This window comes from Periplaneta americana, chromosome 15, assembly GCF_040183065.1.
Source record: "Periplaneta americana isolate PAMFEO1 chromosome 15, P.americana_PAMFEO1_priV1, whole genome shotgun sequence".
Lineage (NCBI taxonomy): Eukaryota > Metazoa > Arthropoda > Insecta > Blattodea > Blattidae > Periplaneta > Periplaneta americana.
In genome coordinates, this window is record NC_091131.1 from 132,597,641 (window position 1) to 132,619,870 (window position 22,230).

General features: G+C 37.1%; 1 protein-coding gene across 2 annotated transcripts in view; it reads left to right on the plus strand.

Moving 5' to 3' along the window:
- LOC138715347 (excitatory amino acid transporter-like) overlaps nucleotides 1-22,230 on the plus strand; it is a 478,475-nt gene that overhangs the window by 72,404 nt on the left and 383,841 nt on the right. The window lies entirely within an intron of this gene.

Sequence of the window (22,230 nt, forward strand, 5' to 3'; positions counted from 1 at the left end):
GGTGCCAAAAAGATCTGCGATACTTTTTTTGATACCATAATTTCTCACATACTGACAGATTACAGCATTGCCAACCGTGACCGAATTCGGCTAAATGTAGCTTTTAGCAGAATGGTCGTAGCCGAATGGCAAAGTATAGCCGAATGGGATTCGATCGAATGACCACTTGTGAATACTCAAGTTTATGTGTAAACACGTTCTTCTATCAAATTTTATTTTCTCACACTCTAATAGCCATAAGAAGTTTCTCGCTTCCTAAAAAAATTTACGAAAACATAATAAAAAATTTAAGGTAGAACTGAATTCCGGACACTGCGACCATTATTTATGGCAAGGAAAACTTTATTATTTTCAGTTTTCTTTTCCTGTTATGTGAATTGCGCCCATTGTTTAACGGTCAATTCCTGGATTCGTGAATTCGCCAACACCTGACAGTGTCTTTATTGGGAGTCGTCTATGGAACAAAAATGAATTGGCCCTAAATTAATGAATGACATATCCAACACATCCGCCTTCCAACATTGTAACTATAGCATAGGTCATGGATTCTGTTTCTGAATGTGTTTGGCTTCATTTCGGTATTTGAAGCTGAATTTCGGGACGTTGGTAGCAGACTCGCTAGTATTGAGGTTGGTAACGCTGAATGACACTTTTTTTTTCGTGACCCTTTCTATTACCTTTTTTTGTTTTTCAGCTTTCTTAAACTAGTACGTACACAAGACCCATGCCCAAGGCGGGACTCGAATCCACAACCTTTCGGACCAAGCGATAGAGACATGCCGTGCCTCTACCGCTTGAGCTATCCAGGCCGGCAACATGTTCAGAGTCTAGGCTCTTCACAGAGCTGTCTAGCATTAGTGACGTATGCAACACTCCGGTTGGCGCATGCGCATATGCTTTCTCTATCTGCTGCAGAGAGCCTGATTTGAAACAGTTTCATTCACTCACAGTGAGTAGCCACGATGTCGTTATGCGCTTGTTCCGCGCCGAGGAGCTGGCGTCAATCCTTCCGTAACTAGAGAGCGTAATACTAGAGAGATTTCATTTATCCATACCAATGAAAACAGGAAAATGTAAATGCGCTTATTTCATGAAAATCCAATGGGTATTCTAAGGCTCACAGATTACCCTTCAGCTTCGCCCCTGTCTGAATCACCTTCAAGTTCATCTTTCTGGTAAAGTTAATCGCAATAACGTTAGAATTTTGGCAAGTGAAAATCCTATGTCAGTTTTTGAACATGAAAGAGGTTCACCGAAGATTAACGTCTTCTGTGCCATATCTGTAAACAAAGTTTATGGATCTTTCTTCTTCATGGAGAAAACTGTGACAGGAATAACCTAGCTAGACATGCTTCAAAACTGGTTATTTCTACAACTTGAAGATGATTCAGATGACTTCATCTTCATGCGAGATGGCGCCCCGCCTCCTTTCTCTAGCCACGTCCGACGTTACCTGAATGACACCATTCTAGGACGATGGATTGGAAGCGGAGGAGGAGAAGATCAACTTCTCCAGACCTCACTCCTTGTGATTTTTATCTGTGGGGTTTCGTAAAAGACCATGTTTTTATCCCCCCTATGCCTGACATTGGCCTTAACACTGCAATCAACAGCGCCAATGCGGCCGTGATTGGAACTTCTACCCACACTGTTCAAAATTTAAACTTTCGTCTGTCCAGGAACGTTGGATTGTGTTTTATCTTTTGTAGTTTGGAAGAAATAAATATTTGAAATCTGCTCCTTCTTTTTGAATAGCCCTGTATTTATATTATGATAAGATCCTTCAGCTAAGAAGACGAACGAAATCTTCCTTGCTAGTCTAGGGATATCATCCGTTGGATCCGAAGCTCGAAGTTCAAATATGACATTAAAATTCTTAGCATAGTTTGCTTCGGGAGGAAAGTAAAGCTGTGTATCCATGATAGAGAGTCCCTCTTAAAATTTGTCTGCTATTTCTCGCCCACGTCGAATTTCGACCAAGAATAACCTCTGCAGCATTTAAAAGAGTCGTTAAAAATGCTGCACTACTACTACTACTACTACTACTACTACTACTACTTCTACTACTACTACTACTACTACTACTACTACTACTACTACTGCTACTGCTACTGCTACTGCTGCTGCTGCTGCTGCTGCCGCTGCTACTGCCGCTGCCGCCACTGCTGCCACTGCTACTGCCACTACTACCACCACCACCACCACCACCACGACTACTACTACTACTACTTTTTAAAATAATTTATTCATCGATCAGCGCATTTAGCGCTATACACTTCTAAATAAAGCAAACAAATACAAATATAACGTGTGACACTGAATTGAAGGCAGCATAGATTAGGGTCCTCGGTGAACAAAAAATTGTTAATAAGTAGGGGTCAGATTTCTATGACATGTCATATTTTTATCCTGGTCTCTTTTTACGAACTTACGTTAAATTAAACTCATTTATAGCTTTTCTAAACAGGATGACAAGGTTTTTATAGGTCATATAAATGTATATTTTACGTCATTCTAACATTGTCTTATTTTAACAAAAGAAGGCATATTTTTGGTCATATTACAATAGTTTCAAAAAGCTCTCCAAATATTATTCACAAGTTTTGTGTCAATAATGGCAATAGATTTTGTTTGTGATTGGTTGTTTATTTTGGTTTTCCCTTCCTTATAAAATATTTTGTGGTTAAATGAAGTTTGATGGTAACTGAAATCGTCAGCAAGTTTTCAAAAACACAAAAGGCAAAAGACTACTAGGAATATGGCCAGTTTTTTGCTGGTCGGTTTTACTTTCACCCACCTCACCCCTACTAAATATGTGGCACTTAAGGCCGGGAATACACGGACGCATTGCGGCAGTAACGCGGCATTACATGTAATGCGCGGAGTAAATTGTGCACTCTGGAACAAGCGGTGTGCACGATCATCTGAGCAGCGCGCAAGACTCGAACACCATTTTAGTTCCATTCTATCTCGCACGATGCACGACCATGCAAAACGAGGAAGCTTTACTAACTGCTATTTGCGCTTTGATAGTAAGCTAGTAGGATACATTTTCAACAGAAAGAAACGTAAACCTACGGAGTTGTACAAGAAGCGGCTAGGGAGTATTTTTTTTAAGTGCTATAAACTTTCAAGACATTAGCGGCCACTATAAAAACTTTAGGACTACTCGGATGATATCCACCAATTCTGGAGAATTATTGCTGAAAATTGGGCCAAACTTTAAAAAGTCAGCCACCAACATGCAAGAACCAATCTCAAGTCAAGATAGGACAATATTTATTGTACTAAACTCAATTCATCCTTTGAAGAATGTTATTGTGTAATTAAGAAAGTATGTAAAACACTATTTTTGGTTGAGTGTAGTATATGTCAATAATCCAGGTTCGCACTGACTTTACGATTCTAGGTGATAGGGGATTCGTTTAAAAGCCTTCAATACCGTGTGCGAATTTCAAAATAGGCTATCGGAGAAATAATGCCAGAAGTTTGCCCAGCAATTGTCAGCGCATTAAAGAAAAATATCAAGATAAGGTTAAATCACAGTACCAACATAATATGCTTCTTTAATGGGGATATTTTAATTGCAATACAAATAATGAAACATTGAAATATCACACCAAGAAAAATCAATATTATTTCGAAGTCGCATTGTAATAATATAATAATTATGTTTTTAATTTAAGTGTAGCCTACAGTCAAAACGAGTATTTTAAATCAGCCAAAGAAAATTATTTTAAAATAAAACATAGGAATGCAATATATATATATATATATATATATATATATATATATATATATATATAAAACAAATAGCCTACTACAAAAAATGTTATTAAATTCATTAAAAATAATAATAAGAGAAAACAGAAGATATTAAACGTGCTGGTCTTGACTATCGGATTAGCCTATGTGATGAACATTCTGGGGACGGAATTTTGGTTGGATCATGTTGAAGATAGCCAAGAGAGTTTGATTCAAATCCGGAAGTGACAGGGTGTAATGTAAGAATGGAATTGGAGATTTTGTCATTGAAAGGTCGGCTTGAGGAGACTCTTGAGTCGGAAGACGTTGTGGTGGTTCGGAGCTGAAGCATAGGAAGTTGAAGGAGTAATTAGTTGCGTAGGTTGTCTAGGATAACCCATTTGGGAAGAAGACATCAAATTGAAGGTGCAGATGAATGAAAACGTTGTTGTCCTTAGTAAGCTGGCATGTAAAAGAAGTCTCGTTTTGCTTTCACCTGAATGTCATAAATAGCTTGCTGAATCCCTTTCCTAGTAGTCGCACGATATGCTATCATTTTCGATGAAAGGAAAGCACAAAAGATTTGACTTCACATTGCTCAACAGTGATCTTTAACCTCCCAGAAGCCATCGGCGTGGTTCAGGAGGTAGCGCGTTTGCCTGCTGATCCGGAATTGCGCTCAAGCATGGGTTTGATTCCTGCTTGCGCTGATTACCGAAGTTCTCCTCAACCGTATGACGAATGTCAGGTAATCTATGACGAATCCTCAGTCTTATCTCGTCAATTGCCAACTCGCTATCACAAATTCCATCGACGCTAAGTAACCTAGTAGTTGATAGAGCATCGTAAAAATAAACAATTGAAAACATTAACGTCCCAGCAGCGACTTGCATAATTCCAACGGCAGTTGCTAGTAATTCTGTACTATCATCCTGCTTTTTCGCTCGTTTTGGAGCCCTGGCTCATCTCGCGTGTTAACTGGCATGTTCCGTTTTTTTTTATAATAGTCAATATCAGCAGGATTCCACAAGACTGGACGTAATTTATTAGGTCCAATATACTTCAGACCACTCCATGCTTGAGGTGTGCGCGCTTCACGAGACAAACGGCAACGAACCCGTCCACACTGCGGCAACGAATCCCTTTGTGTTCGCGAGAAAAACCGACAGGGAACGGATCGCTACGCGGCATTTGAGGTGTGCGCGTTCTTTCCGCAGCGCGTGCTTGAAATCGCGTACAATCGAGCGAACGAAGCCTCGAATTTTGTTCGACCCTTGTTGCTTACGTACTGCCGCGGCGCGTCCATGTATTCCCGGCCTAAGAAATTCCAACCCGATGTTGTCAGGTAGTAATTTATAAAGAGTCATTGCTACTAACAAAATGGGCCATTCACCCGTAAATCACATTTTTCTATCGTCATATCCTACAATGCCACTAAGAGGGTCATAGGAATCTAGTTCAAGCGTTTTTGTTATCACGTACAATGCCAATAAGATGGGCCAAACGGACCTAGATCAAGTTTTTTTGTTGCTCTAAGCAATGCCACGAAACTGGCCTTTCGAATCTGAATCAGGTTTTTCTGCAGTAATATGCAATGTCACTATGCCGTATCGTACTAGCCTAGACCAGAGTTTTCTGTTGTCATATGTAATGCCACTAAACTGGGCCATATGGATCTGTATCACGTTTTTCTGTTGTTATATGCAATACCTTTGTATTCGACAGATATTGCAGAAAAAATGAGAGTATAAGGGTACAGTACATCAGTTATTCATAGATTTCAAAAAGGCATATGACTCGGTTAAGAGAGAAGTTTTATATAACATTCTTATTGAATTTGGTATTCCCAAGAAACTAGTTCCATTAATTAAAATGTGTCTCAATGAAACTTACAGCAGAGTCCGTATAGGCCAGCTTCTATCTTATGCTTTTCCAATTCACTGTGGGCTAAAGCAAGGAGATGTACTATCACCTTTACTTTTTAACTTCGCTCTAGAATAGGGAAGTTCAGGATAACAGAGATGATTTGGAATTGAACGGGTTACATAAATTTCTGTCTATGCGGATGAAGTGAATATGTTAGAAGAAAATCCACAAACGATTAGGGAAAATACGGAAATTTTACTTGAAGCAAGTAAAGCGATAGGTTTGGAAATAAACTCGAAAAAACGAAGTATATGATTATGTCTCGTGACCAGAATATTCTACGAAATGGAAATATGAAAATTGGTGATTTATCCTTGGAAGAAGTGGAAAAATTCAAATATCTTGGAGCAACAGTAACAAATATAAACGACACTCGAGAGGAAATTAGACGCAGAATAAATATGGGAAATGCCTGTTATTATTCGGTTGAGAAGATGTTGTGAATTAGTCTGCTGTCAAAAGAATCTTAAAGTTAGAATTTATAAAACAGTTATATTGCCGGTTGCTCTGTATGGTTGTGAAACTTGGACTTCCACTCTGAGAGAGGAACAGAGATTAAGGGTGTTTGAGAATAAAGGTCCTTAGGAAAATATTTGGGGCTAAAAGGAATGAAGTTACAGGAGAATGGAGAAAGTTAGGCCTACACAACCCAGAACTACATGCACTGTATTCTTCGCCTGACATAATTAGGAACATTAAATCCAGACGTTTGAGATGGGTAGGGCATATAGCACGTATGGGCGAATCCAGAAACGCATATAGAGTGTTAGTTGGGAGGCCGGAGGGAAAAAGACCTTTGGGGAGGCCGAGACGTAGATGGGAGGATAACATTAAAATGGATTTGAGGGAGGAGGGATATGATGATAGAGAGTGGATTAATCTTGCACAGGATAGGGACCGATGGCGGGCTTATGTGAGGGCGGCAATGAACCTGCGTGTTCCTTAAAAGCCATTTGTTGTTGTTCTTTGTTATTATATGCAATGCCACGAAACTGGCCATTCGAATCTGGATCAGGTTTTTCTGCAGTCATATGCAATGCCACTATGCTGGGTCATACAAACCTAGACCAGAGTTTTCTGTTATTATATGTAATGCCACTAAACTGAGCCATAAGGACCTCGATCAGGTTTCTCTGTTATCATATACACTACCATTAATTCGGATCATGTGAGTCTAGATAAGGTTTATGTGCTTTCATATGTGCTGCCAGTGAGCTAATGCAACTGTCACCTGATCTATTTTAGAGATTATATTAATGACTCTTCTCCAATTTTGGGCCTGAACTCATACCTATAAACGGGATCTGGGTCATCTTTCAGGCAGAATTGCACGAGTTGCACATGAGGAATGCGGTGCGGAGTGCCAGGAACACTTCGTCGAGGTAGACGCTGCGTATATTCACCTCAAGCAAGGGGCCCGTGACGTCAGTCCTCTTGAAGTTTCTGAGAGGCGTGTACTGAGGAACCTATGAATAGGATCCCGTGTCTTGTGACAGGTGTACTTATAGGAATCATATTCTCTGCAAATGTTTGTAATGTTTACACTAATATATTTCTATTTTACTTGTGATGCTAATGGTACATACTATCTCATTATGTCTGCAATAAGCGCTGCCTTACGTAAATACATATCAAATTACTTTCTTCCAGTCGTCATTGCTTCCAAAACGTTTCCGAGGTCCACTCCGCCTGATTTATGATTCAGTGTAGGGTTTTTCCGGAGATGACGAAGCGTGATTCGGACCGCGTCATCTTCTAATGCCGAAGTCGGGAAAACATGGCAGTATCATGCACCTCAACTACATGCACGTGGACAACTTCATTAGATATATAAAGTGGTAGCTAAATTAACTATAAATTTAGCGGAATTGAGTTTCATTTCCAGCAGAGAAGTGTACACTTACTAGTATTAAAACGATAAATGTTCCAAAAGAAACATCACAAAAAAATACGAAACTCTGATTACGCCAAGAAAAGAAATGTGAAAGTATACATAGCAACCATGAAGATATTATAACTATAACAAGAAGAGTGATACAAACTTATCAATATAACGCAAGAATTTTAATAGTAGGGACAGTGCTTATACTCCGTAGTATTACAGGTAACTCAATGATGAAGTGTTTGATTTAGAGTTCGGTTTATTACTGCGTCTTTGTCTTACTGGTTTTGGAATTAATAGACATGATTATTGATTGATCTAACAGTCAGGAATGTCAAGGTCAGAGCACGTGAAAGACTCTACGTGCTTCCAAGCGCTCACGGGTTCCAATGAATTTATTCTGCAGGCAGAAGCGGTAAAAAAAGAAGGGGTGAGCAAAATGAACTCTACAACTACTTGGCCTACCACTGTAAGATGAATTAAACTGCTCTTCAGTAATAGATAATGTGTTACGTCATACTCGAAAACAAGAAATAAAAACATATTTTGCAGCATGTACCTCTGCAATAAATGCAGTTAATTATAACATAATAGGATATAATAAATAATAAACATAGCTTTCCATTAACATAAACAATTTTACACAATGAGGCCTACAATTAGCCTAATAATTGATATTAACTGTCAAATAATCATGTGCTACTTATATGAGCATCAGCACACTTCTAGAAACAAAGTTTAATTCCTGATTTCTCGCGTAATTCAGAAGTGCTTTTTCTGATTTTTGCCGACACCAGCCTTCTTATGTCCGGTGAAATGTTTCCTGCAGCAAAATAATTTATAATCGAAGACCTAAACTGGTTAACATTCCAAGTCCATTGAAGTAAATTTTTCAGGACCGCAAAGAAACTATATAGGCTTGCATTATGAGTATTGAAATAAATATCTGTATGATCCAAAAACACAGGCTTAGAGTCGGACATAGGATATTCTTCGTTACAGAATGATAGCCTATGTAAACTACAACTTTTAAGGTAAAAAGTAGAATTCCGTAAATTTTGGACTTGGGATGTTTGTCAATTCAGGTATTCAATTGTAACTGTGTGGGTTTGATGAGTAAGCGTCACAAAACAAATCCAACTTGGGCTGGAGCAGGTCATTATGTTTAAATGGTCTATGGAACTCTTCTCAGAGATTTTCAAAACATTGCAGTATTTTACACTGCTGAACAGAAGTTCAATGACTGAAGGCGTTGAAATTATAAAAATTGTGCTGTGAGATCTGTGACATCCACAATGAAATCTTCATCTGAAAGCTTTTAATAATATCTGTCGACACAAATTAATTGATTCTTTCCTTGCGATCTAAATTCAAAACGTTCAGATGCTCGAATATATCCTTGAGAAAGTTAAGTTCCTTGATCCATGTAGAGTCAACAAGTTCTGGAATGTCTCTATTTTTCTATTATGAATTCTGATAAATATTTATGGAATTCAAAATACCTGGACATAACTTTTTCTTGGCTTAACCAAAGGATATCGTAATGGTAAGAAACTTCGTCAAACTGAAAATTTATGTACAAAAATCTGGGAAATTTATAGACACAACTCGTAACTGACATGTAACGAGTCTACGCCATTAGCAGCACACAGTTTTGTTTGTACCTTATTGTGTAAACATAAATACAATGCTGTAGGAAGAAGATTTACAATACAACTTCACATACATTTCCTACTATTTAATGTCAATAAAAACAAACTAATTTGAATATTATATCATTCTGTAGATGAACTAATAATTTCAGGCGTACGACAATGCTTGTCTTTGTAACTAAATAATTTCCATAAACCAACAAAGAGCATCACCTTATCTTTCACTTACATAAGAAGTCAGGAGTCCAGTCAGCCTGAAACTTACTGAACGACTTCTTCGTCAATGTGTAATGTACAACCCTTGTGTTCACCAGTGACTTGTACCTGCGTGCTGTACGTGCTCTGATCAGCGCATACGGGCTGTGAGCAAGTTTGCGCTCTCGTTGACATTGCTGATCTAACTCCGTAGTAACTGTCACAAAATAGTAATTTATAGTATAAGAGAGTAAAATTAGATTTTATGCGCGAGTAGAAAATTTAGAACCCGAGACGAACCAGAGGGAGATAATTTCCACGAGAGCATAAAATCTGTTTTCTATCGTGTGCTATAGGCTATAATATTTTATCTATTGCTGGTATCTAAATTTCATTCTTGGTATCTAAATTCAATTTTAAATTTACGCCTTTTCTTTGTAATGTATTGTTTGTGAAGAAGTTATAAGTGACCGAATCTATGGGTTTTATTGCTGCTAATGTGTTGGTTGTCATGGAAAACTTTCTAATTCACTGCTGTGAATAAAGCCATTGTTTAGGTTGCTAAGGACAGTGAAAGAAAGACCAGTTTAGAAACCAGCTATGGATAAAGAAATTTAGGCTATAAGGAATTAAATGACGTGTTGCCTTAATCGATAGTTCCGAGCCATGCTGACCAGAGATTACCCCTACTTATAAATATTTGATGTTGTTTATGTATGATTTAAGATTTCCACTGTGTTCAACATCGTGCGAGACTTTCGGGTATTTGCACCGACATTTTGCAGCTACGAATCGACTCCATCATCAGCGTAAGCAGACAAAGAGAAACGCGTATCGTAGTCAATACACCACGGGGTGCAGACAGAATCATTCGATAAGGAAAGCCCTGTCAAAGCTATAAGTTAAAGTAAAACTGGCATTATATGAGTTTTTAAGCTTTCACGGTGACTGTGATCAGAATTAGGCTTTTGGGTATTCCACCGTGTCCTGGAACTTGACATTTACAACGTTTCGGAACTACTTACAGGTTCCATAACACTACCCAACAAAAAAAATATTGTCATACCTCCGCGATAAAAATAGGCGATTCTTAACGAAAACGTCGGGCTGATTTTGAAAATCGCCATAAAAATCTCCTATCACGTCAGGTTAAAAAGATATAAACACATCTAGAATCTCATATATGCGGTTTCAGATAGAATATTATGTTAGATTAATTTTTATGATATAATGATGTATTCATGCTAAGTTAAGATTGATTCACAAATGTAGTTTTATATGGGTGCATTATTTCATATTTTAAGGGAACATACTACCTGTAACTTTGCTTAAAAGTGTTTGGTAGTATGTGATTTTCTCTTGCACTCCTACCTGCTCTCCCTCACAAGAAACCAATAGTAATCTCCCATTATTACTACGTCTTTACGACCTTGGTACGTCTTCTCCATGATGGAAATGTCTTGATGAAACCGTTTCTCTTATTCATCACTGACATCATCCAGATTTTCCGGAAAAAGTTTAGATGTGAATGAAGGAAATGGATTTTCAAAGATATTCGACAACCCATGTTTTTGTAGCATTCCAACAAATTTGACACCAAAGTTTTATACTTTTCTTTTGTGTTCCGAGAAAACCACGCACAACCATTTTAAATGATTGCCAAGCTGCTAATTCAACCGTTTGTAAATTTTTCTCAAACATTTCGTCCTCCATTACTTTTCTAATTTGAGATCCAATAAAAAGTCCTTCTTTCAATTTTGCGTACATTAACTATGTAAACATGCAAATCCACTACCGTCCTTGTTGAGTGCCTTAATAATAATCTTCATCATCCCAAGTTTTATGTGTAAGGGAGGGAGAAGAATCTTATCAGGCTGAACCAATGATGTTTCTTTTACATTACTTTCCCCCGGAACATATTACTGCCGCTTGTCCCACTGTTGTATCACATAATGTTTTTCTGTAACATGGCTGTCCCACAAACACAAAAAGCAACTGTATTTTGTGAAGTCCCCTTGCAAACCAAGCAACAAACCAATTACTTTAAGGACACCACATATCTTCCAACAATACGCCTCATATCTTGAAACACGCACAATCTTAGCCATACTTTCATAACTTAAGACCTACAAAATGGAAAACTGGAACAGATGGAAATTCGTTATAATTGAATCGTTTATTGTAAAAAACATTACAACAGGCATTCTTTTTTACAAAATACGTTTTTTGTGGGTTTTTATTGGCAGCATGAATGCGCATCTTTTGATATAAAAACCTTATATCTAGCATGACTGTAACATGTAAAAAATTGGACAAGAAATATGCTTTTATTGTAAAAACCCCACAACTAATATGACATATGGTGTTTTTCAAATAGACTAGTCTGCCACACTAGTTGACAGCAGCACTGTCGCACCCAACAGCTTATTTCAGTCACAACAGGATCAATGTTTTGTTCTGTCTATTGCTGATTAAGTTTTGCCATTACTATTATTATCTGTTTTGAGTATTTTGTTACAAGATGGTTAGTTCAAGTGATGAAAATGTTGCTAATGAGGATTATTGAGAACTCGTCTAAGTTCAAGGTAAAACGAGGCACAGCTGATGATGTGGTTAACTTCAAAGCTTGGTAGCGAAAATTTTGTAAGCTATCTAGCATGTCTGATTCATCTTATGGCCGTGATGTACCAAAGGATAAAAAGGTACATTTTAAAATTTCGAAGGTGAATCAGTTTTTTCACTGTCGTGAACAAAAAGATAAATTTCTCTGTAAAGAGTCCATTGACAGCATTGTACCGGCAGAAGTGTTCACCATTCGAATTCCTGAGAAAAGTGTTTGTGCTGAAAATTTACCGTTTGAACTGCCAACAGACCTAGTTTATTACAGCTCAGGCTACCAATCAATGTTAAAAAAATAGAGGACGTTAAGAAGATTTTGCAGTACATACCGGATGAAGTGAAAGAATTCTACACAGAACTATACAGTTGTCAAAAGAAAAAGTGGCCGCTCTCTTGAAGCAACGTTCCCTTTGGGTATCTTCGCTACAATTCGGAGATAGGCGATGTTACATGTTGTTGGACCACGTTGCCTGATATCTACAATTATAATGAAAGTACTCTATGTGTTATTTGATAGCTTAATGGTAGCGTTCCCGCCTCTTATTCGTGGGGTCCTGCGTTCGAATACAACCTTGTGCTTTTTATGTTCTTTTTGTTTTGTTTTTAAGAGAGAGAGACAAAATATACTTAATTCCTCCATTCTCTTTTACGATCATTTTTAGTAATTAACATCAGGTTCATGAATGTATTATGCAATGACTCTATCATTATGACATTGTGGCTGCAAATGGAAAGAAAAAAGATTTTATTCTCAACAAAAATATCTTAGTGACGTCTGCCTTAGAACATTCAAACAATTCAGCGTTAAAAACAAAACAAAAAGCCACGATTCAGTGTTTAGTCTATCTTCCCCTTATCTCGATCATATCTTGCAGTCGATTGGGCATGGAATTGACCAGTCTTTGCAAATAGCGACTGTTCTTAGACACGACATTCCAGCATTCTGGACATACATACATACATACATACATGTTCTGCCCATGGGAAGGTCTTTCATTGCAAACCGAGCATTCTCCAATCTTTTCTATCCTAATGTCGTCTATTATTCTTCTCAACCAGAGACCCAACCAATTCCTATTTCTCTTTCTAATCAGTTCCAGCATCATCCTTTCTTCACCCACTTTTTCCAACACAACTTCGTTTCTTATTCTGTCTGTCCACTTCACACGCTCCATTCTTCTCCACATCCACATTTCAAATGCTTCTATTCGTTTCTCTTCATTTCGTCGTAATGTCCATGTTTCTTCCCCATACAATCCCACACTCCACACAAAGCACTTCATTAGTCTCTTCCTTAGTTCTTTTTCCAGAGGTCCGCAGAAGATGTTCCTTTTTCTATTAAAAGCTTCCTTTGTTCATGTTTGTAGTTTTTCTTGGGAAGGATAAATGCGGTAACTTCCCGTTGCTTTCCGCACACCACTGTCTCTTTCGAATCTTCTTAGATCCCAGGGGACGCAAGCGTGGAGATGAGGAGAGTGGATTTGAATAATTGGGCCCTCTGGACTTCATCGAAATTCAACGCAAGGGTTAAATATTAGTTCTATCAGGATGTTTGACCCGATCAGATACCGGGAAATCCCAATTATCTTTTGCCCCCCGCATCCTGGACTAGCTTCTACAAATCATCAGACAATCTTGGAGAGGGATTGGGCCAATTTTTCCGTAAATGTTTCCACACTTGTGCCCTCGTAGCTTAGCGGAAGAACGTAGGAATTTAGATGTCAACATCTCAGGTTCAATTCCTCGTCACTCCTTTTCATTTTATTGTGGTTCAAGATAATATAATGTAATAATATAAAGAGAAAATCTAACACCAGTATTATGCAACTGTTATTCCAAACCTAATATTAAATGTATGTTATTTATATCGCTAAAGAATGATAACTCAATATAAATTATAACTTGAATATTATTTATACAGTATCACTAAAGAACGATAACAGAATATAAATGATAAATATCGGTTTTTTAATTAACATAAGATATTATATAATATATATTTAATTATTTAAATAAAATAACCTATTTCACAAAGAAAAATGGTTATTTGTATTATAATAATTACTTACATAAAATACAGATTATTTATGTCGCGAAAGAACAATAAGAGAATATAAATAACTTGAATATTATTTATAACGCTAGAGAACGAAAACAGAACATAAATGATAACATGAATATTATTTATATCGCTAAAGAACGATAACAGAATATAAAAAAGTGAATATTATTCATATCGTTAAAGAACGATAAAAGAATACAAATGATGACTTGAATATTATTTATATCTTTAAAGAACGATAACACAATACAAAAAATTATAACTTGAATATTATGTATAACGCTAAAAGAACGATAACAAAATATACATAACTTGATATCTATAAAGAACTATAACAGAATATAAATGATAATTTGAATATTATATCGCTAAAGAACGATTAAAAAATAAAATGAAAACTTGAAGAAGGCCTGAACCCACAACCTCCGCATCCTTAAGTAAGCACTCTACCGCTGTTCTACGAGACGCAGATATAGAATAATTTCATAGTTCCGGAACTCCTTCTACAAGCACCTGCATCGTGTAACATCGCCGTGACCAGAAGTGGACTTAGAAAATATTCGCTGTCCACGAGTGCGGCCACTTTTTTTTTTTTTTTTGACAACTGTACATATGGCCTACCAACAACAAAGATAGTAATGGCAGTGGAAGCGAGACTAGAAAAATAATAAGTCCTGATAAGAAAAATGTCTGTTGCAACAGAAAAACCTTTAATTTTTTGTAATTTTATACTGCAGTTTTTACATAGATTATCAAGTTTGTTCATACTTACTCATTCACTCTGATACTTGGAAAAAGGCACTGCTTTGCTTAGTTTCAGTTTGTTTGTTGGAAAAACTCCATAACATCCTAATTAATTTAATTTTTTGTGGACTTTATATATATATATATATATATATATATATATATATATATATATATATATATATATAACACAACTAATAGTGAATAAACCTCATATTTAGCAGCTAATATCACTTGTTAAATACATTTTGGCAATAAAAATAAAAGTAATTAAACTAAACAATTTTTATTGGTTTCCCAAAAGTTTTGTTTTTGTTACTTGTGGGGTTTTAAAATAAACGATTCAATTATGAAATAACACTGTTTTTAGGCTAAACTTAGATGAATTTATAAACAATTGCCAGTCATCTGGATTATACTCAACTCCTAGTTCACTCATTAAACTATTAACTCTACACAGAAACACATATTCTCCTCCATAGCAAAATATTTTTCAAATGTCTGATGTCTATTTCGAAACTTTGTAATTTTTGTACCAGGCGTAAGTAATTTCCATTGTTTTAGCCTAGAGCCTAGAAGTTCAGATTCTTCTATCGACAAATTTAAGTCACGTGCCAAATCATTCAAGTCTACTTGCTCTACAAAATGTCTTTCACTTTCAGAGTTATCTGGTTGAAAAGGACTTTTTGAAGTAGAGGCCTCTGGCTTCGGGGACAACTCAGACCAGGAATCACTATTTATTTTCATTCACCATTACTATCACTACTCCATATCTTAGTGGGTATAGGTACAGGCAATTCCTCGCTATGTGGAACAGATCGCATGGCAGAAAGAATATCTGGATACTGAATAACGTGTTTACTTTTCCTAGACATGCCAGGTATATTTGTCATGCAGAAGTAACAATCATTAATATGATTTATTGGTTCTCGCTACACGATAGGTAGGCCTACAGCAAATGAGAACGCTTTGAGTTTGACATGTAATCAAAATCTAAAATTTGCCATAAAAGTCATGCGACGTTGATGAGGTAATCATTGTTTTTCCTGGTCACCAATTTTATACCCAAAGTATAAAGAATATGCACGTTTATTAATGTTATAATTTTTTCCCTCTGATTTTTGGAAGTAAATCCACAAACATAACAAAAATTATCCGGAATATTTCTGCACTTCCGATGTGAACTAGCCCTTTGCATTGCACCACTAAAACACTCAATTACTTCCAAAAAAAATGCACTAAGTGAAAAAGAAACTTCACAATATACTACAACGCTGTCAACACATCCACAATGAGACTGACAATTCGTTTCACAGGTGGAGTACGCGTATTTTAAACTGGTAGGCGACATCACCACCCAGGCAGTATATTCAAGCTCCGGCTAACATAATGCATCGTCCTGAAAAGAATAAGATAAGCTGTTTCTTCAAATATTTCTGTTTACCGACAAATTTCCGGTTCTGTTTTAGTAAGCAGAAATGCGAATAACGCAAGTTACAACACGTTTATGCAGGAAATAATATTACTTTACAACCCCATTAGAAATACCAGACCGGTCTCTACCTGGGTTTATCTCTTTGCGGTGTCTGTTTCTAGAAGAAAAGACAGATTTATTACCAGTATCCTGATAACTGATGGTGTAACAAATAACACATTTTCATCTTTACATTTTGTAAGTACCTACCAAACCAAACCTAACCTAACCTAACCTAACCTAACCTAACCTAACCTAACCTAACCTAACCTCTCTAATCACCCCACACAACATAAACATGCTGCATTCAGGACAATGGTACACAGATTACTCAACATACCCATGAGCCAACAACACTACAATGAAGAAGTAGCACAAGAAAATGGTTACAACCCAAACATAATAGACAACATAATAAGGAAGACAAAACAAAAACTCAACAAACACAAAAACACACAAAACACAACACAAGAACACAAGAAATACATCACACTAACATATGAAAACAAAAACACACACACAAGATCGTATCCTCATTCAGAAAACAGAAATACAACATAGCATACAGAACAGAAAACACACTACAAAGACATCTCAACACACAAACGAATAAATACAGTACAACCACACAGGCGTATACAAACTCACATGCAATAGTTGCGACAGTTTCTACATTGGAGAGACAGGCAGGTCATTCCAAACTCGATACAAAGAACACATTAAAGCAATAACCAAAGGACGCAATACATCTACATATGCCGAACACATAACTAATGCTAACCACACATACAATAACATAAATAAAGACATGGAAATCCTACACATACTACCCAAAAACCAAAAACTAAACACACTAGAACAATATGAAATATACAGACACACTAAAACATACTCTAATCAAATTCTCAACACACAGATCAATTTCAGAACACACACACTATTTGACACAACTCTTCATCACACGAACGCACCCACACAGCAGGCAGCGAAGTTGAGATAGCGCCGAGATCTAGTAGGCTCTGAGGATGGTGTCAAGTAGCACCGAAACAGTTGTAAGCCACACATGCTTACATAATTAACACGAGTAAGATCGCCATTTAATAAATTATTTACCTATATAAGTAATTGTGTAGACAGGGTAGCCAACATGACGCGTGTTACCAGGTGGCAAGCGAAGTAGTTTTCGATGTAGGATATATAAAATATCTAAAAATTATGACGTGATGTGACATTTTTGTTTTCAGAATCTACTCGTGAAAATGGACTAAAATATGTATTATCTTCACGGAGGTAATTTCATGTTGGGTAGTGAATCAGGACAGAGTCGTTCGGATTAGCCTTGCGTAACAAGCCCAACAGAGTAGGCGACTCCTCTGGTCTTACCTATCTATCTGCTTTGATGGTGGAACCTGTTAGTAGTTCCGAAAAGTTAGAAATGTCAAGCTACCGGACACGGTGGAACCCAAAAAAGCCTAATTCTAAAATTAGTATTGTTATTTCAAAGTAATTTATCATATTCATTTGATTATGGTATCACTTAAATGTTTGTTATTGTTCTATAGCGATAGACTTTAATAACGTGATACCTTTTATCAAAGTTAAAAAATCTCGTCGAACGTAAACACAAACTGCTGATTACTAATAACAAATGCACATAAAATACGAGTCGCTGTTGTGAATGGGCCAGTAAATTACCATACTAATGTAAAGACAAATGATGCTGTGGAAACCATGGAAAACACAATGACAAACGTACTTGATGAAAACCGTCGGCAGCTTTGATGACTGGTATCTCTATCGGTGCGGCAAGTAGGTAAGCAACATAATATACAGGGTGTTTCAAAAATACGGGGCATAATTTCAGGTATGTATTTCCCACATGTAGACAATCAAATTAGTTCATTACAACATGTGTCCGGAAATGCTTCATTTCCGAGTTATGGCCTTCACAACATTGAAATTCACCGGAACGTTTTTCTTTCCGTAGGTCGTTGTCATTACAGAAGATGTTCAAAATGTCCACCTCCTGCTTGAATACAGACCTCACATCGATGTCTCATTGACCTGCGAACACGATCCCAAACTCCAGGAGTATTGCGTATGTCCTCAGAACATGCCACAATTCGATTCAGAAGGGATTCCAAATCAGGCACCGGAGACGAATAAACCAATGATTTTAAATGGCCCCACAAGTAGAAATCGAGAGGGTTCAGATCAGGTGAGCGTGGAGGCCAAGCAATTGGGCCACCTCTACCTATCCATCGATCAGGAAATCTTCGATCCAAGTACCGGCGAGCCGTACGCCTGAAGTGTGCAGGAGCGCCATCATGCAAGAAGTGAATGTGTTGGCGATTGATCAGTGGAGTGTCTTCTAAAACATGAGATATGGTGTTTTCCAGGAAGTTTGTGTACGCCTGCCCCGTAAGTCTGTTTACAAGTACATGGGGTCCAACTAATCGATCACCAATGATACCGGCCCACATGTTGAGGGAGAACCGCACCTGGTGATGAGATGGAACAGTTGCACGTGGGTTTTCATACGCCCATACATGCTGATTGTGGAAATTTGTTATGCCATCTCGTGTGAACTGTGCTTCATCTGTAAATAATACTAAGGCAGGAAAGTTCGGATTTACACCACACTGCTGCAAGAACCACTGATAGAACCTAACTCGTGCAGGGTAATCTGCTGGTGACAGGGCCTGTACACGTTGCAAATGATAAGGATACAATTGATACTCTTTCAACAGTCTCCAGACAGTCGTATGAGGAACATAGACTTGCAACGCTACTCTTCGTGTGCTGATAGAAGGAGTCATGTTCACAGCCTCCAGAATCTCCTCCTGTATTTCTGGTGTTGTAGATCTTGGTCGTTCCCTTCCCAAACCAGGAGAGTTAAATTTTCCATACTCGCACAGACGGTAATGGAGACGTACAAATGTCTTCCGATCTGGACATTGTCGCTGTGGGTACCTCTCCTGATACAAACGACGAGCCAGCGCAGCATTGCCGTCCGCCTTACCGTACATGAAGTGTATCTCTGCCAGCTCTTGATTTGAATACATGTCGCACAGTCTAACGCCTACACAACACTGAATGTAACCTTCGCCTCGGAATGAACTGTCAGAGTGCGCTCTTAATGTCTCCTTTGACGGCAACGATCTGCGGAAAGAAAAACGTTCCGGTGAATTTCAATGTTGTGAAGGCTATAACTCGGAAATGAAGCATTTCCGGACACATGTTGTAATGAACTATTTTGATTGTGTACATGTGGGAAATACATACCTGAAATTATGCCCCGTATTTTTTAAACAACCTGTATATGGTGCCGGCGTATAGTTTGAAATGACATAATAAATGAAGACTTAATAGTATTAATATTATGAAAAGGTCAAATGAATTACAGGAAATAAAACACACTTGTCGTCTGAGAACTCGAGTAACAATTTAACACTTTGGATATTTCATTTAGTAAGCTTACAGCAAGTTCTAAATTTATTAGGCCTACATTTTTTTATACATTTTATGCGTAACTACCCAAGCCTGGAAATAACCAACAAAAGTTTTCTGAAGTCCTCTGTCAGGAAAAGTGTCATAAATCTAGGACACGAGAGTCACAGCTTTACCTCCCTCCCAGAGGAAGCCATACTAAGGATTTTGTCGTCCTTAAAATCCATCGTCCTCGGCGATTTTAAACTCACGAACATGGAATCCGGGATCCGACATAGTAACTAGAAGACAACTGAGAACGAGTAAAAAATGCTTTGGTTGCTACCTCGGAACTCATCGCATTTACAGTACCTTTAGCTAGTGACGCGACAAGCGAATAATATATAGGATTATTCAAAAACATTACAACGCTTTGAAGTTTGAAGTTATCATTGAATGAGTTTATACTTCGAATTTGATCACGAACTACCGATATATTTTAATGTGTATATCAAATTTACATACCGATTCTCATAAATAGTCAAATAAATAAAAAATTAAAATATGCAAATAATTATTTATTATAATACTACAGTCTAGTATATACAGTCACGAAGCTTGAGTTATGAGGGTGCTAGGAACAATAGACTGTGCCGGTACTATCTCGCATTGTCTGTATTGAGGCGATAGTAGCGATCCTAGTGGTTAGCAACTATCTATGGATGCATATTTACTACGTATTGAGCTTCTTCCCTTTTGAAGGAGCTTCCATGTCAAAGGGTAAGTTATCCTAAAACTCATGTTAGATTGTTCTGTGAAGTGAATGTTGTAACCTCAGGAATAAAGTTCTAATGGTTAATGCAGCTAAGACGCAGGCCATAATCATCGAGTCAAAAGACTGCTGAACACTTTCAACGACAGTCAAATTCCGGCCATTACGCTTAATAATATTGAAATATTTTACTCGCCTATCGTGAAAATCTAGGGATATATTTTTATAACGAATTAAGTTGGAATTACCAAATAAAGCACACTTGTAAAAAAATCTGCTCGTCTATTCATACGTTAAGCCGGTTCAAGCATTTCTTTCCCGCGCCACAAAAACAAACAGTTCAAACACTCGTAATGTCGCACATTGACTATTGTGACGTCTTGTTCACTAACTTAAGCACCGAACTCTCGAACAAATTACGTGTTCATAATATGTGTGCAATGTCCGACGATACGATCATATTTCACAATTTTTCGAATTTTTATCTTGGCTGCTTCTCAACGATCGCAGAACTTTACACTGTCTTTCTCTTCTGTTTCAAATTCTACGCACCTCAACCACAAGTTGTCTGCGCCTCGTTTTATGTACATTTCCTCCAATCATAACCTAAATACTCGATCTCAGATCACTGGCACATTGAATATACCTATCATAACACTTCACGTTACTCTTCATCATTCTCCGTTCAATTTCTCGTCATTGGAACTCCCTACCTCATACCTTAAGGGGCTGTCAGACATTTACTAATTTCAAAACCCGGTTGTAAAATAGACAGCTTAGACTATGAGCTCTCCTAAAATATACTTTTTCTAATACATGATTTTTATTTTTAATATATAAATTATTCTATTATTTTAACAATTACTTCGATTCATATTGCTATAATTGTTTCATTCTTAGAATTACGTGTAACTAAACTTCTCTCCATTTTACTCTTCTTCTTACTATTATTATTATTATTATTATTATTATTATTATTATTATTATTATTATTATTATTATTATTATTATTAATTGTATATTGTTCCTCTATTTCTGTCATTTTTATATTTGCTATTGCTCTTATACTAGTTGAAGAAGAGAAGGCTTTAGACCAGTAGAAATACCAGTACCAGTAGAAATAAACTCTACCAGTAGAAATAAATAAATAAAATAATAAATATATATATATAAATAAGTAAATAAATAAATAAATAAAGTCCATAGAAAGTAGCAAGTAATTATCTTAGTGCAAGGTGGATGAAATGCTCTGTGTTGCGCAAGTGTTATAACTATCGTAAATAATTAATCAAATATTTCTGGCGTCCGGAGAATATTTCCAGAGATGCAGAGGACTTGACTTCTCTAGAATACCTGAATCAGAAGTAGAAGGGCAACGTGCGGCAAGTACAATTAATAATCAGGGTTGCAAATTTTACAGGATAGCATTGCGACCGCTATAAAAGCAAGAAGTCGCCTCGAGCATGTCCCGGAAATCTGTGCAGTAATAAGAAGACTTGAAAAGGGAAATTCATCTCTGACGGACCAGACACGGATCTCTTGGGGCACATCAACATTGGACAGCGCGCCTTCGCTTCTATTGTCTATTAAGGGCTGGGAAGAGAGGTGACGGACTGCTCTCTTCATAGAAGAGTTTAGACATGATAGAAAGGAAAGAATATTACAGAAAGAACTAAAGAAAGTTGTTCTTCCTGCTCAATAACTCTCCTCCATCCAGCTCTGACGTTGATG